Below are 16,076 nucleotides of genomic sequence, written 5' to 3'. Positions count from 1 at the left end.
TAGTGTAGTATTCTCTCAAAGAGTTGCCAAACCAAACTCTTACATAGAATGTCAATTTTCAAAACACTAAAATTTTTAAAATTCAGGGGTTTTTCCTTGGTTGATTCAAAATACTCATCACGATTTTTCAGAGACTCACAATCATGATTATAATCATCAAGTATTATATCACTGTTAATTTACTGGCAAAAGAGTTTAAAATGTCATTTAACTGATATTTGCCATAGTTTTCTTTAAAACTTTAGAATCAAAGTAATAAAGCAATCAGGGCCAAGTCTCTTTTTATCCATAGGTTAACAAATTAAATCTTTTAAAAGAAAAAGAATTTTGCAAGGAAATTATAAGAAATACTCTAGCATGTCTAGATTTCATTTTTTAAGACCAGCAACTCATATACATGAATATCAGTGTAGGCTAGTTAATAGCAATTCTTCTACAAAATACATATTTCAAGTGCAATTTGGGTATTTGTGTGAAAGTGTGATTGAGCGTTCGTTAATGGAACCTATTTGCAACATAGAGGCTGCTTTGGAACGGGCTCTTGATTGGATCCTTTGTATCAGGGCTTCACCTGAGTTGCTAGATCTGGGTCAGTGTTATCTTTTGCTTATCACACTTTGTTGTAAAGTGTTCTGCAATTTATTTTGACTTGGTGCCTGTTTCTTATCTTATTTCTGTTTTATGCTCTATTATGAAAATGGGTGATAAACATATAATGAATTTATGTAAGAATCACAGGGCTAACCTTGTGTTGGTGGTGATGGATCACCATTTAACAAACACCTGGAAGTACTGACCAAATAATGGATTATCTCAGTGATACTTAGGTTTTACAGCCATACACATAACTTTTTAGAAACCACTATTATCAAACATTCCCAGAGGAAAAATCATTTTCTTATTGTAAGTCTGCTGCTCTCTAGCTCAAATCAGTTTTTTTCATTAAAGTTGCTTTTGTGGCTCAAGTATTTAATAACTTGAGATCTCTCAAACGTGATTCTTGAGTTATACCACAGCAAACTGTGTTCAGCAGTAGAATACAGCATGTGACTCAGCTCCACGGAGCATTCCTCCCCAAAACACTTTTTCACACAAACACCACACTTATACCAATCTGCATGCCCCTACAACAGCTTAAATGCTTCTGCTCTTCTAAAGGGAAAAATTAAATTAAAAAGAAAAAAAAAACTTTAGGGAAAAAGAGCTTAATATGAAATCTGTGTAAACTTTATGATGGAGAGCTGCTCCACGGCTCCTCAACATTCCTCATCCCAAAGGCAATGGTATCACATCAGAATGAATGCTGACAGGGCTATAAAATGGTTTCCACCCATCATTAATTTCACCCTAGCCTAGTGCTTATAAGGGTTGGTCTTATGAAACATGCAGGAACCTTGAGTATCCTGATCTGCACTTGATAAATAGTAATTCATCTTTCATGATGAAATATTGAGACTTATTCCTACCCGTAATCTCTTTCTGATTGTTTTTTGTTTATGTAATTCTTTCACCAGTAAGTAGGAGAGACTATCAGTAATGCAAATAGTGCATTCTTTTTTTCTTTATCTTTTTCTGCGATTTCAACTTTGGGAAGTAGGTACGATTATTCCTATTTTATAGTTAAGCATGCCACAGCTTTTGGAGAGCTTAGATGTCTCCAAGAGCAAGAGTTTTATAGGGCCAACATTTCAGCTGGCTGCCACTCATGAAAATCCATGGGTTTTTCCTATAGCATAGGAATTGCTCAGATTTAATTTCTCATGCTGTAGTTATTTTTAGAACAAATTTTATATGTCTAATATCAACATTTTGAGTATTAATCTTGACGAACATGGGGTGTTTTTAGTAGTCAGAGATGCTGCCTTTGTTGAGTATGGTGTGAGTGGTGTTGCAGCCTTATGAATGGAATGGTGCTTGGCTACCTCCTAACACCCTTTTCTTTTTTCCATTTCAACTTTCTCCACATACCCCTTAACATCTGGACCTGTGGAGCCATGAAATTTAATCACTGACAAGCATTTATATATTTACAAGCGTCCTCAGAAATCATAAAGTGATGATGTTTGAAAAGAAGCATCTTCCCATTGATATGAAATTTTAAATAACCTATTAAAGTTAGACTTTTTTCTGCCACTATTTATTTCAGATAGGAAGCTCCCATACTCACATTATTTCTCTCTTCAAAGTTCAAATGTATTAATAAAATGAATACACTAAATCCTTTAGTGTATCTTTAGATAGATGCTTGGAATTGTTTTTCTAATCTTTAGACACACTAGATTATGTGGAAAGGAAAGGGAAAAGAGAATAACTCTTACTGAGTCGGTGTACCAGACACTGTGCCACTTAATTAACACACACTATTTTACTTAATCCTTAAAACTATCCTTCAGGAAAGATGTTAATATCCCCATTTTCATAGATGAAGAACCTCAAGTGTAGGTCAGCTAAGTTACTGGTCCAGATAGCAGTGGTGAGATAGGGTTGTGAACAGGGCTGGCGAAGCTTTCCACGACATAACCGTATTATTGGGCTATGGTGGGTAAGGGACTAAGGCTTTATTTTCTTCTTTTCCATTACACTATCTTTGAAGATACCTTTTTCTTTGAATATGATCATTTTCAATACCTGGTAACATATTACAGAGGATCTCTGTGATGTTAGACAAAATTTAAACTGATGATTCCAGAGTTGATACTTGGATAACAAAAGGGTTTTTTCCACTTAAAATTAAATTCATTAATAACAATACCACAAAATTACTTCTGCCTGAAACCTCGTAAAACAGGAACTAATCAAAGCAAACACATTTAACAGCTAATGATGTTTTTAATTTAGCTGTAAATGTCTCAAAGGCTAGTAATTAGAGAGCAGTTATATGCTTTCTGTTTTGCAAAATAAATTGTTGTTGCATGTTTTGCCACAATTTTCTCTATTTAATTTTGCTAAAATGGTGTTCTCTGTGCAAAATTTTAAAATAGATCTAATGGCTAATTTAGATAATCATATTACAATAAATTTTCTGTTTAAAATAATGTCTTATGAAGACGTTTCAAGCAATAAAACTGGCCACAAAAGTGCTATTAAACAGCAACAAAAAAGGCCAAGTAAATAAACTCTTTATAGCTCTTGATTACATGGTCCTACTCACTTTAGATTTAATGAAGAGTTACTTGTTTAGCAATAGGGATGTGAGTCATATATCCTGACAATATTTTGGCTCTAAACAGTAAAGGTTAACCTAAAATTGCATATTTTCCCCATGATCATCAGTATTTTCTCTTTACCAGTTAGATCAGTAGCTCCAAATTTGCAAAACTAAATTAGAGATCAATGATGTTAAGTTGCCCTCTTGTATACATGGCTGATCTAGAGGTTTCAACAGAAGGGGGACTGGCAAGGAGTTTGCCCTACTGGATGCAAAAAATGCCAAATATAGAATTGCAAATTGCAAACCATTCATGAAGACAAAATTCATTTTAGGAGGGAGACCATCAAAAGGGTGGGGTATAGGTGCTATAATTTTATACCCCAGAATGAGAAAAATAAAAGCACCCGTAAGTGGGATTGAGGGTAAATTGATAGCTGAAAGAGGAAAGGGCTGAATTGGGGTTATTGAACTATAGTAGCTGTTATTTCTTCCACACTCCCCAATAAAAATTGTTGGTTTTTGGTTTTTTTGCTTAATATATAAATATTAGACAATTATTTTTAAAGAATCAAATAGTATTTATTATATAAAGAAAAAAAATAAAGGCTACTTGGGATCTCCTACCCTGGGGTAAAGATAACCAACGTTAGCTTTTTAATGACTATCCATTTGCGCTTTGCATTATAAATATATGCACAAATAAAGAGATTTTTTATATCTAAGAAGGCCATCTCCATTGTATTCTAGGGGGATGGTGTTGTGCAGTGTGCAGATACCATAAATGGAGTCATAATACACGTGCTGTTATTGTTATTTTAGATTTTGGGGGGAAGATATAAGGCCTTCCCTTATATCAGAACCACAATTTCCATCTCCTGCAAAGGACATTAGAACATGAAATTTAATTATATCTGATAATATAGATATTTAATCATATCTAATTTAGGTTCTAATGTTTTAGAAAAATTAGATATCACATACATTTTCTTGACCTTTGTGTTCATTTTATTTTGCTCATTATCTTGTTATCCTGTCATATGTGTTTTATTTACTCTTCATACTATATGTTATACTTTACAAAAAATGAGAATGCAAAACATTCATGATACCCATTAAAAGGAGGAATAAAGCTGAAGTGATACAAGAACTTATGGAGCAAAATATAAAATGTTATTGAAGGACATTAAAGAGAACCCACATCGGTGAAGAGCCCACCAGCTCAATGGATTGCAACACTCAATATCGAAAAGATTTACTTGTCCCACACATAATCTTTAAATTTGACATAATTCTAACCAAAATCACAAGAGGGTTTTTCCAGGTTCTAAAGTTTATCTGGAAAAATAAAATGTCAGGTATAGCCAAAATAATCCTGAAAAAGACCAAATATATTTTGGTCCTGAAAATGTTTCTTCCATAAAGACCTACTTTTATTACTTTTCAAACAAAGTCAGAAATTACTTAAAGTCCTTTACTGCTCACAGGATGTAAGAACACCTTCATTTTCTTTCTTCAAAAGCCCTGTAAAGTAGGAAAATACAAAACTTCTTTTAGCACCCCATTTCAACCGTTATTTACTTTCATTTTTGGAAGTTATTTTTGAGGTCTGAACTAAATCTCTTATCCTTAAGCTTGTTTCTTATTTTGTCACCATTCCTTGTGCCATGAGGCTTCAAATTCTTAAAGACTCTTATTAAGTCTTCATCATTTTTTCCTCTCCATGGGGGGAAAAATAGTGGCTCCACAAATATTCCCTTATTTTCATCCTTCTGCTGTTTTCCAAAATTTTCCTCCTTTCGGTTATATTTCTCTCAAACCTGATTGGGGCAGGAAGGCTGCAAGTGTGGGGAGCTGGGAGACAGGTGCAGAGGGCAGGGGATATACGGCAGTTATAGTAGAAACATTTGTTTTGAGGAGTGTCTCCTCGCTTTTACTGATCCTGCTGTTTAAACAGCCATATAGCAAAGAGTGTTATAATAAACGATACTCTTGTTTTACGAGTTTGCTAAGCTCAAGGTAATAACATCTTTATGTAATGCAATGTATGACTAGCGTTATATGATTTCCAGTATATTTTCACATATATTATTTTATTTCATTCTCTCAACTCTTTTTTGAATGATGACTAGTATTATCATTCTCACTGAGGATGACACTCAGAGTGTTGAGCGATTAGCCCAAGGTCACTAGAGCAGAACAAGCACCAGAAGCCAAGATAATATTAGCAGATAATAGTTCTTCTTCACATATTCAAGTATTCATTTGATCTATCAAAATTCCAGCATCACAAAATAATTTGGACGACCTCCTGGCATTTAGGTGATACAGTAAATGTTTAGGAAGAGTATATTCCCTGCCATAACCATTTGTAGTAAATAAAATAGCGCCCCCCCCCCCAAGATATCCACATCCTAATTCCCCCAAACCTGTGACTATATTACAAGAGGAAATTACGGTGGCAGATGGAATGACAGCTGCTAAACAGCCAACCTTAAAATAAGATTGCCCTGGATCATCCAGTGAGTCCAAGGTAATCCCAAGAGTCCTTTCAACGTGGAAGAGGGGACCGAAGAGTCAGAGTTTTGTGATCTGCGAAGACTAAACCAGGCATTGCTTGCCTTGAAGATGGAAGGGGCCGTGAGGCCAGGAAAGCATGAGGCCTTAAAATGCTGAAAAAGGCAAGACGATGGATGCCCAACGAGAGGTTGTTTCCCCGACACCAAATACATGGTGTCTTTTCCAACACCAGTTCTCCAGTTTTCCAACACTAACTAGGGGTCCAGCATGTCAATTCAATTCTGACACCAACTCCCAGGGTTAGCGCAGACCCCAAAGACAGAGGGCTCGGTCCCACAGACTGCCCCACTTCAGACTCCAGCCACGATGGAGTGTCCAGGCTGCCCACGTTCCTGCCTGGATGACTATAAATTCAGGGGTTCACGACCCTTCCTCACAACTCACAAAACTCAGGAAAACGCTACTTACTATTATCACTTTATTATAAAGGATGCAACTCAAGAAGAGCCAAAGAGAGAGATCCTTAGGGCATGGGATGGGGAGGGGGGCCTTCAGAGCTTCCAAGTCCTCTCCAGACAGGCCACTCTCCCAGAGCCCCAATGTGCTCACCAACCCGGAAACACTCCAAACCCCCTTGTTTAGGGGTTTTAAATAAAGGTTTCCTTGGGCAAGGGTGCTTGATTAAATCATTGGCCATTAGCAACTAAATTCGATCTCCATCTTCTCAGACTGGGTTGTGGTGGGACTAAAATCTCAACTGTAATCCTTGCTTGGTCTTTCCTGTGACCAACCTCCATCCCAGAGCTATTTTGGAGATCCTCAGGCGTCATCGCATTAGCATGTGAAAGACACTCTTATCACTCAGGAGATTTCAAGGGTTTTAAGAGCTCTGTGCCAGGAACCAGGAGCAAAGGCTAAATATTTTTTATTCTACCACCCTCCCCTGAAGCCTCCAAAAAGAAACACAGCACTGCCACCAACACACCTCGATTTTAGCCCATCGAGACCCATTTTGGACTTCTGAGCTCCAGACCAATCTGTGCTATTTTAAGCCACTAGAGATCTGTGGCAATATGTTAGAGCAGCAACCGGAGACGAATACATTATTTTATAAACATTTACAACAGACTATCACACTCATGTATTTCAGATATTAAAAACATAGGAAGAGCTTTGATTTTTGTTTGTTTTATTTTTTAGTTATTGTATTTATAAAAGATTTTATTTTTCACAGTATTTTTTTTTTTGTCTTGTATAGCTGCTTATATCAACACAATGCAAAGTGACAGGATACCGACATTTGAAGGAAAATACACTATTTTCCAATCAGATATCAGTTGTCAACCTGGATACAGTGTATTGTTCCTGATAGTTTACAGCCCAGTTCACAAAAATCTTACATGCTTACAATTCAGTTCAGGTGTGAAAAATTTGTTGAAATATGTTGCATATGGAGCACACAATGAGAATTCTTGTGGACACAGCCTGAAGAGATTGGGCTTAAATGTGAATGGATACATGAAAATATGAAATAAAAATGAGAGACTGGAAAAATACTCATTGCAGTAAATGAAGTTGGTAAGGAATTGATGTCACTAAGTATTCTCAAACACACAAAATAAGTATGTATTTTGTATTGTTTATTCAGAATTCAGTGTACTCTCCTTAGATGGGGCTGGATATATATAATAACCAGAAATCAAGAAACTCATGTTAATTAATTAAGCACTATTTTCTGTTGATAGAATTAGAAAACTTTGACTTAACTGTGGGAATCTATAAGCTGCAGATAGAGGGAAAAATGAATCCTCTCCATATTATTATACATAGAGACTGATCATCATTCTGTTAAAATGCATTTTGAAAGTACTTGTATCTCTTTCAGCCTGAAAATACAAAGTTTTCAATTATTGTCTTGATGAAAGGGGCATAGATGCTTCTAAGGTAAATGGAGACATAAAGAACTTAGGTTCATAAAACAAGTTGATAATCTGGGATTTTTAAAAAATGACATAAAAAATAGAGTTTTTAATCTGATCTAAAGAAACATGGATTTTAAAAAATGAATAAAACAGTTAGGCTTAAATTATATCACTTTCCAAAGCAAAACATGACATTGGACTATTCTTTTCTTGTTAGGCATAATTTATTACTTTTGTTGATATTGCTATTACTATTTATATATGTTAAAAATAATAATTCCTAAATTATTAAAAATATAGAATTACGTTTTTAAAAACACTTTAGGATTTACCTGTTTTGTCTAGATTACTTTATCTTCATAGTTATTATTTAAGATAAGAGAAATCAGTTTTACTTTGTAATTATTTTAAAATTAGAAAATAAATGCTTGAGCTCTGATTTACTCCTTTTTATTTTAAATCCAGAGGCTTAGCTCAGGGCCTGGTATATTTAGAGTCCCCCCAAAATGGTTTTTAACCTATCTTCACCTTATAATTTCTGTGTTTTTTTCATAAAAATCAAAATAATGTCACCGATTATCTAATTAACAGTTCAAATTATGTTGAAACCTTACTCAAAGCTAGGCAATGCTAGGCAATTCTAGGCAATGCTAGTCACGAACAATTTCACATCTCCTCTGGTAAAAGCTTACAGGGCCTCTGTATGTGGTTGGCATTTTATGTCCCCACACACATGTCGCCGTGTCAGGGTGAAGAGGAGATGCTATTCAGCCCAGCTTAGCTTGGCAAGCAACATTGGCCAGGAAGAGGAGCTGCCTTCTTATAATTCTTCCTCCCAGAAGGGGTGTCTTTTTGCAATTCATAAATGGCATAAAGGCATCATATGTGCCCTGGCTTTGGACAACAAGAATCTCTTGCTGAGTTCTTTATCTTACTCATCTGAAACCATAGTTACTAGAATTATCTATTGACTATACTAAAAACATATGCTAGTAACTATATAGTTTTATATCTATATAACTAAAATTATATAGTCATGATATAGTTTTATATCTGTATAACTAAAATTATTTTCTCCCAGACATGAATAAATGTTTTCTGAAAATTTCCAATATTATTGGCTCAAAAAGTTTCTCTCTAAATAATCTGGCACAAAGATCACATTTTTCCATAACAATATTATAGGGAAATGGGGCCAACAGGAACTAAAATGGACAAACAATTCATCAAATGGTATGCTCCTCTCTCTGAGTGTCATAAAGTTATAAATAAGCCATAACCTGACATTTGTAAGGTCAAATTTACAGAAGCTAATAGAACCACATCAGCTTCATGGATGGAAAGCTGGAGTTCATTAATGCAAAAGAGGCCTAAGTGACAAACAATCAGACTCTGACTGAGCAGGTCAGCCAGAACTTCTCCTTGGTGAAGGGCTGGAGACACCAGACATGTTCCATTCATTTTTTTGTGTGTTGAAAGCAGCAAGATGTTTGGGAAATCAAGATATCCAAACTATGAAAATATTATTAATCTTGGAATTAATCTTGGCTTTTCTCAGTGCCTGCTTGTGGAAGGAGAGAGAGCTCTCTCTCACTTCCTCTTCTTATAAGGGTACTAATCCCATCATGAGGGCCCCACCCTCATAACCTCATCTAAACCTGATCACCTCCCAAAGACCCCACTTCCAAATACTGTCATAGTGGGGATTAGGGCTTCAAAATATGAATTTTGGAGGACACAAACCTTGGATTCATAACACTAAAAAGCCACACTGGCAATCCTCTGGTCATCTCCAACCCAAATGACTGACCAGTCCACATCACAGGTGGTATGATTGATAAACAATAGAATGAAAAAAAAAAACCTGGGCATGGAGGAGAGAGAATAAATGTTCTCCCCAGGAGTGGAGTGAGGGACATAGTCCTACAGGAGCACTGAATATAAAACCACCTGACTCTGACGAGGGAAATCAGAGACTTCCCAAAAGAGCAGGCTTTTAAGCTAAGACTTACTGTAAATTTAACAAATAAGCATAAATGGTTACCAAGAAGATTAGAGAAGGAAAACATTGTCAGCATAAGGAAGAATGGGCACAAAACTACACAAGTGGAAAAAAATATGGAGTGTCCAAGAATATGCCATGGCTAGACAAGGCTCTGTTTGCAGAGTGAGATCCCAAGAGATGAACCAACTGTGAGGCAGGGGTCAGAGCGTGAATGAGTTTGTAAAGTGAGTCAAGAATCTGGACGTAATCTTACAAGTAGTTTTCAAAAACTGTACCAAGAATTCCTGGAGTTCCATAGAGGTTTTTGAGGTCCTCCAAACACTTTATTCATTCAAGTAGCATTTAAATTGCATTTTTAAACACTTTTTAAAATCTGTAACCAAAAATTACATTAAAAAATATTATCTACCACAATTTAACCCCCCAAGGACCATCAGTATAATAACTACAATCAACTTACCTCATTATAGGGTATAGATTTGACTCTTTCTGTGCAATTATTATAACTTCTGATGAAAAAAATCATTGATTAGGAAGTTTGCAAGTGCTGTACTGATCATCTTTAAAATATTCTATCCTAAGCATATCTACTCAGTTAATATTAAGAAATGCTAAGATGTGTTAAAGCTGCTTTTAGAACTTATATGTCTTTATTTTGTACACATTTTATATTTACAAATGCTACATTTTTTATGTTTTGTGAAGTAAAATAGTTACCCGTAAAACTAGATATGCATTTCTGCCTAAAACTAGGAAATATAAAATAATTGAAGAGCTATCTGGTATGTTGGCTCATTTCAAGAAGAAATGACAAATCAACTTTGCTATCACCTGATCGTTTAACTGGTGTTGATCATGGTGACGATACAAAACAAAATCAATTTACTCTTGTTTCACACAAAATTACTCGCAGGCAAAAATACTATGATCCTATTTATTTGTTCTTGAGGTTTATCTTTAGTTGTAATTAAATATCCTAAACTCCACCATGTTTTATGCAGTGAATTTTCCACAAGAGTTTCCATGATTCATGCTAAGTAATAATATCATTTTGTAAACAACAGAGTGTGAATGAAAATAAAGCCTTAAACTTCTGTCTGCAAGAAATGAATATTATTTTAAAAAACATGATTTAGGTTTAAATTTTTTGATATTCAAATATTTGAGTATGTCATGTATTGGAAAACCTACATTATCAGGAAGGAGCTTATTAAACTTTCTGCTGCTTACACTCCAAAAATGTCATATGAGTCAGCTACTAGAAAATGCAATCTGCTAATTCAGTCAAGACAAAAGCATCCATTGTTTTTGCTTTATGTGATATTTTCACATGGGCTTATTATTTTGTGGCATGCTTGATACATACTCAATTGTAGAGGAAACCATAATATGGGACTGTACTTGGAATTCCTCAGATCTATTGAAGATTAATGGTATTTTCATTGTTTAGATACCTCAATTTCCAAAGAACAAAATGACATATAGTGATATTTTAGTATAAAGTTTATATTTAGTATAAAGTTTATATTTAGTATAAAGAAATCTGCCAGCAGATTCACTTCCTAGATGGCAGATGGCCACCTTGTAGCTGTGTGCTCACATGGCCTTTCCTCAGTGCGTGCATGTGGAGGGAGAGAGAGAGATTCCTTCCTCTTCTTAGAAGGGCACTAATCCTATATGAATTTCCTGCCTTTATAACCCAATCAAAACCTGATTATGTTACCAAACTCAAAAGCTAGTAATTGAGAGGCAAGTGTCAGTAGAAAGGAAAGATGCTTTAGAAAAGTCTGCAGTCTGGGGAGAAGGTGGACTCATGTCCCAAGACCAACTCTGAAGATTCTGCCAGCATAACAGTTTTTATAGGGAAAAAAGGAGCGAATCTCAGTGAATCATCAAAGCAGGAGGTTGAATTCTGCACCATTCTCCGTTATGTGCAGACTGGCTGACTCTCTCTTCATATGTTATCTTGTCTACATGATCTGCCTACAGGATTGCTAAGGGGGCTGTTGAGGGTAGAGAGCTAGTCATTCTTCAACTACTTAATTCTTCATTCTTACTTCTTTTAATCTAGGAAGAGAATCAACAGGTTAGGCAAGGCATGGTGTGCATTCAGGAGAGTTAGGTTAAACTGCCTAGTGATATCATTCCTGTAGCTAGGTTCTTTTAATTAGAGGGAAACAGAAATGGGCAAATAGGAAAGGGGCAAAAGGACTGCTTTCAATCACCTCCCAAAGGCCCCACCTCCAAATACCATCACACTGGAGATTAGGGCTTCAACATATAAATCTGGGGGGAACACAAACATTCAGTCTATAACCCCATAACACCATAAAACTTAGCACCCCTCTTGTTATCACCAATCCAACTCACTGCCCAGTCCATATCACGGCAATATGATGGGAAAACAGGATGAAAAAAAACGTTGTTTCCTAAATGTTCTCAAGTAGTCATTTTATTTTAATAGGTAACGATAATAATTAAGAAGCTGTTATCTTTCAAAACAGCCTTGGTCAATGTCACATAAGCTGTCCATTTTGTTAAAGCATGGTCTTTAATTTGCAGATCTTTCTATTATTTGTGATAATTGCAGTGATTTATAGGCTTTTATCACTGTTGTTGGTTGACTTGAGTTAGTGTTGATATTAATATTTCAAAGGAAACAAAAGCTAATCATCCTTGATTTTCTAAAACCAAAATACTCTTCCATTAGATAAAGAAGATTATTACCTGTAAGCCTAAATACTGAAACATCCTAACAATAAAATTGTTCTAAAATGATTTTTTTTTTAAATTGCAATGATAACAATGGAAAAATGATTTTCTGGGGGTATGGGGTAAAATTATGAAACTGCTGCATAAGCATATTGGGACTGAACAAATAAATAAATGGGTGGTGGATGGTAGGAATCAGATTTCTCACTGTTGGAGAGGCATTTGTATAAAAGCCAAGGGAATGTGCTAGAATGAACCATGTGGTAATGCATTAGAATCAGTGGCATCAATATGAACTCATGTTGAGTTTATTACAGATGTAGATAGATGGGAAGAGAAATAATGAGAGATATTTTTGTATATACCGTTCATAATTCTGTTCACTGAGGACCTTGAAGCAATCACACTCCTATGGTAACATGCACACCCAGTGCCCAGATCTTGGTTTCTAACCCTATCCTTCAATTAAACAAATCAGGACTCTTTGGAGAAATGACTGATGACTGATTCTAGAGCTGGGGCAGCAAATAGCAAGATGATCCTGGAGCATCTTGACATGCCTGAAGGAAAGGAAGTGCTCAAAAAAAAAAAAAAAAGAAAGCCATAAAGAACAGGGCATGTCAAGGGAACACAGGGCCAACCTGCAACCTGAAAATGCTCTCAATGGCCAAATATGAATAGAAGAGGGTCACCAAGTACCAGCAGAAATTATGGCAAAAAGACAGATGCAGCCTAAAGCATAAGCCAGCAGAGTGCTGACCTCCAAAGACAAAGATAAAATCGTGTAAGTTTCTTGAGAGATGAGAAAAGAACTAACAAAGGAAAATAACAGACCGCTCTCAGATTTCTCATCTGCAACAGTGAAAATCGGAAGACAGAGTTTGAGGAAATTGTCCTCGGAATTTTGTGCCTAGCCCAGCATTTATAAATATGTAAGGAAGAAGCAAATCCACCCTCAGATATTTCAGATTCCAGAAGCACAACACTCATCACAATTGACAATTGTTCTGTTTATTTATTTATTTTGGAGGGGCATGGGGGGCAAAGGGAGACATCAAAATATTCCACCTAAATGAAAAATCTCAAAAGGTAATAATAACATATATGAAACAAGAGTGGATAAAGGATTCTGTGCAACTTACATCAAAATAAATTTTGATAATGTGTTTACAAACTATAAAATCGTCTGCTAAAAATAAAATTTTAAGTTAATCTGAGAGATTCAGTTGCTGACTTCCACCAAAATGCAGAAGAAACATGAGCAGTTGAAAAATAAACAAAATTTACCACTATTCCTTTCACGTTTCCAGATTAGTTAAATTACTTAAACCACAAGATTATAAACTGCTATGTACAAAGACCTATTAGCGTTCATAACTGCTTATCTTTGTGAATCAGTCATTTTTCTATTCTGTACAAACAAAAGTCCAAAGTAACTTCTTTTTAGGCTGAGACTGATACCAGCCTTCACTATCTATCATTCCTTGTTGTCAGTTTAATATTATAATATATATAAAATATATGAAAATTGTTAGCATTCTTTAAAACAGTCTCACTCTTCTCATGTACTTGCCTCATAATAAGTTCATATTACAGAGTTGAATGTATAGTTTATACTCCTAAAATAGTGCTTTTCTACTTATTTTATATGTATTTTTTTCAGGGATTTTCCTATTTAAAATATTGGAAAACTCTGGCTGTAGACAAATGATTTTGAGTAGGAAAGTCACATTAACAGGACTGTGCCGTTTAGAAAAAATAATTCTGTGGCAGGGTGGTGAATGGCTGGAAGAGAAGGAAAATACAAGACATAAAATATTATAAGCCATGCAGTATCCTAGCAAGTATTTTGATTCTCAGAGTTACACTTCGTTAAGCATTTACTGTGTACCTGGGATTGTGCCAGGTCCTTCACGCACATTATTCGTCTTCTCTTTTTTCTCACAACCGGCCAGGCAGGTGTTAGCACCTTCATTTTAGTGGCCTGGAGTGGGCAAGTGACATGTTCAATCCAGGCTCTTTGCCTGGTACGGCATAGAATTGTTCTCCAGCTATTTTATAGTGCTATGTATGACTTAAAAAAAAAAAAAAGATTGTAATTCTTTCAGATATGTTATTTACTGCATTTGACGCCTCCATAACACTTAATATAAGAAACTAGTGAGAAATTAATATATATTTGTGGATAGATAAATGAATAAACAATGATAATCAAATCTTGCAAAATTTCCATGGCATTTTGGTTATTTAGAACAATAAATATTAACTGATTAACGTACTTACTTTCCTAATATATATATTTTTTCTTTTTGCTGTTGCTGTTTGAAATGAGTCCAATTATGTTGCAAAATCCACAATCAAGATTTCAGTAGACTTGTCCTTCTCCATATATTCATATAGTAGTACTTTCTTCTTAGTAAACTGAAACTTCAAAAACAAGTTTTGGATTGAAAATTTATCTTTGTTTGAAGATAGTAAAAGTGAAAAAAGAAAAAAAAAAACCCACACATTTGAATGCAGGAAGCCTTTAAGCAATCCTTCTCTTCTATGCTCTCCCATCCCCCATTCTTCCTGTGAAGTGTCAGAATAAACGTCCCTCTTTTGAACTAAATCACCCACTGTGCGTAGCTGGCGTCATAAGCACAGACATGTATACCTCATAACCTGAGCTCTCACACCTTATCAGAACATTCTCATCTGAAAGGCGAGGGTGTTGGAACCCAGGGTTTTTGTACGTGGTCCTATCATTTAGGGGTAAAGAGAAAAAAAAATGTATCTTCGGGAGGCTGGGGGATGGGCTGGTACAGGTTTGTTTGGGGTTCATTTCGCTTAAGCCTATTAAGTTCTAATTCATTCTGTGTTCTACCTGATGGTGAGCAAAGCAGCTGAACTCTGTATTTCTTTGTAAGGCTGACATTTCCTTCGCACAATTAAAAATTAAACCTTTTATTAGTCCAGGGAGGCTGAGGTGGAAAACAATAGAAGCTCAGGGAGAGTAATTATTTCTGTTCCACTGTGTAGGATGTTTGAGCTTTTGATTAGTTGCACTCTACAGTACCTAACAGCTAACCAATCTTGCCATGATTAACAATACATGAGAAGTGTTTTTATCCTAACAGTGTACCACACACCCCTGAAACGTTGGCTTTATATGTTTCTCGGTGATTTCAATCTTGTTTTAAAAATACCTCTCATTTTCTGGGGTGTTTGAAAACGACCATACTATCAACAGCATGGAGTAGGAAGCAGCAGGCATGGCAAGAGGGGAATCACTATAAAATGGATGCAAAAAGCTGTGGGTTGTACACCATTAAGCGTTCTCAGTGTGTTTCTAATGAGCTTATGATGGCCTTACCGAATTGCTGTTTCTACTCCAGCCCAGTAAATTACAGTATGCCCAAATTAAATCACAGGGACTCAGTAGAAGCCAGAATTCATCAGGGTTCACATTTGTAAGAATTAAAAAATCATACTTAATCATATTTAAGTATGTCCACTGTCTCCAGAGTTTTAGGCTCACTTTCTTCCCCCAGATGTTTGGGTGCTAGAGGGATACGTAGTTGGTTCACACTCAAGGCGCATTTTTATTCCATTTCCTACTTTATGCAAGTACAATTCTTACTTCACTTCTGATCATTCCAAACCACTTGCAGGGTGAATGCTGAGGTTGAATTCCAAGTCAATAATCTCTATGAAGCAGTAAGATTATAGTTATCACATTTGTAGACGTTAGTTACTAAATATGTGTAGCTTTCTCTCGGACCTTAAA

Source organism: Delphinus delphis, chromosome 17 (genome assembly GCF_949987515.2).
Source record: "Delphinus delphis chromosome 17, mDelDel1.2, whole genome shotgun sequence".
Classification (NCBI taxonomy): Eukaryota; Metazoa; Chordata; class Mammalia; order Artiodactyla; family Delphinidae; genus Delphinus; species Delphinus delphis.
The sequence above is the reverse complement of the archived record's forward strand: the minus strand, read 5'-3'. Positions refer to the sequence as shown.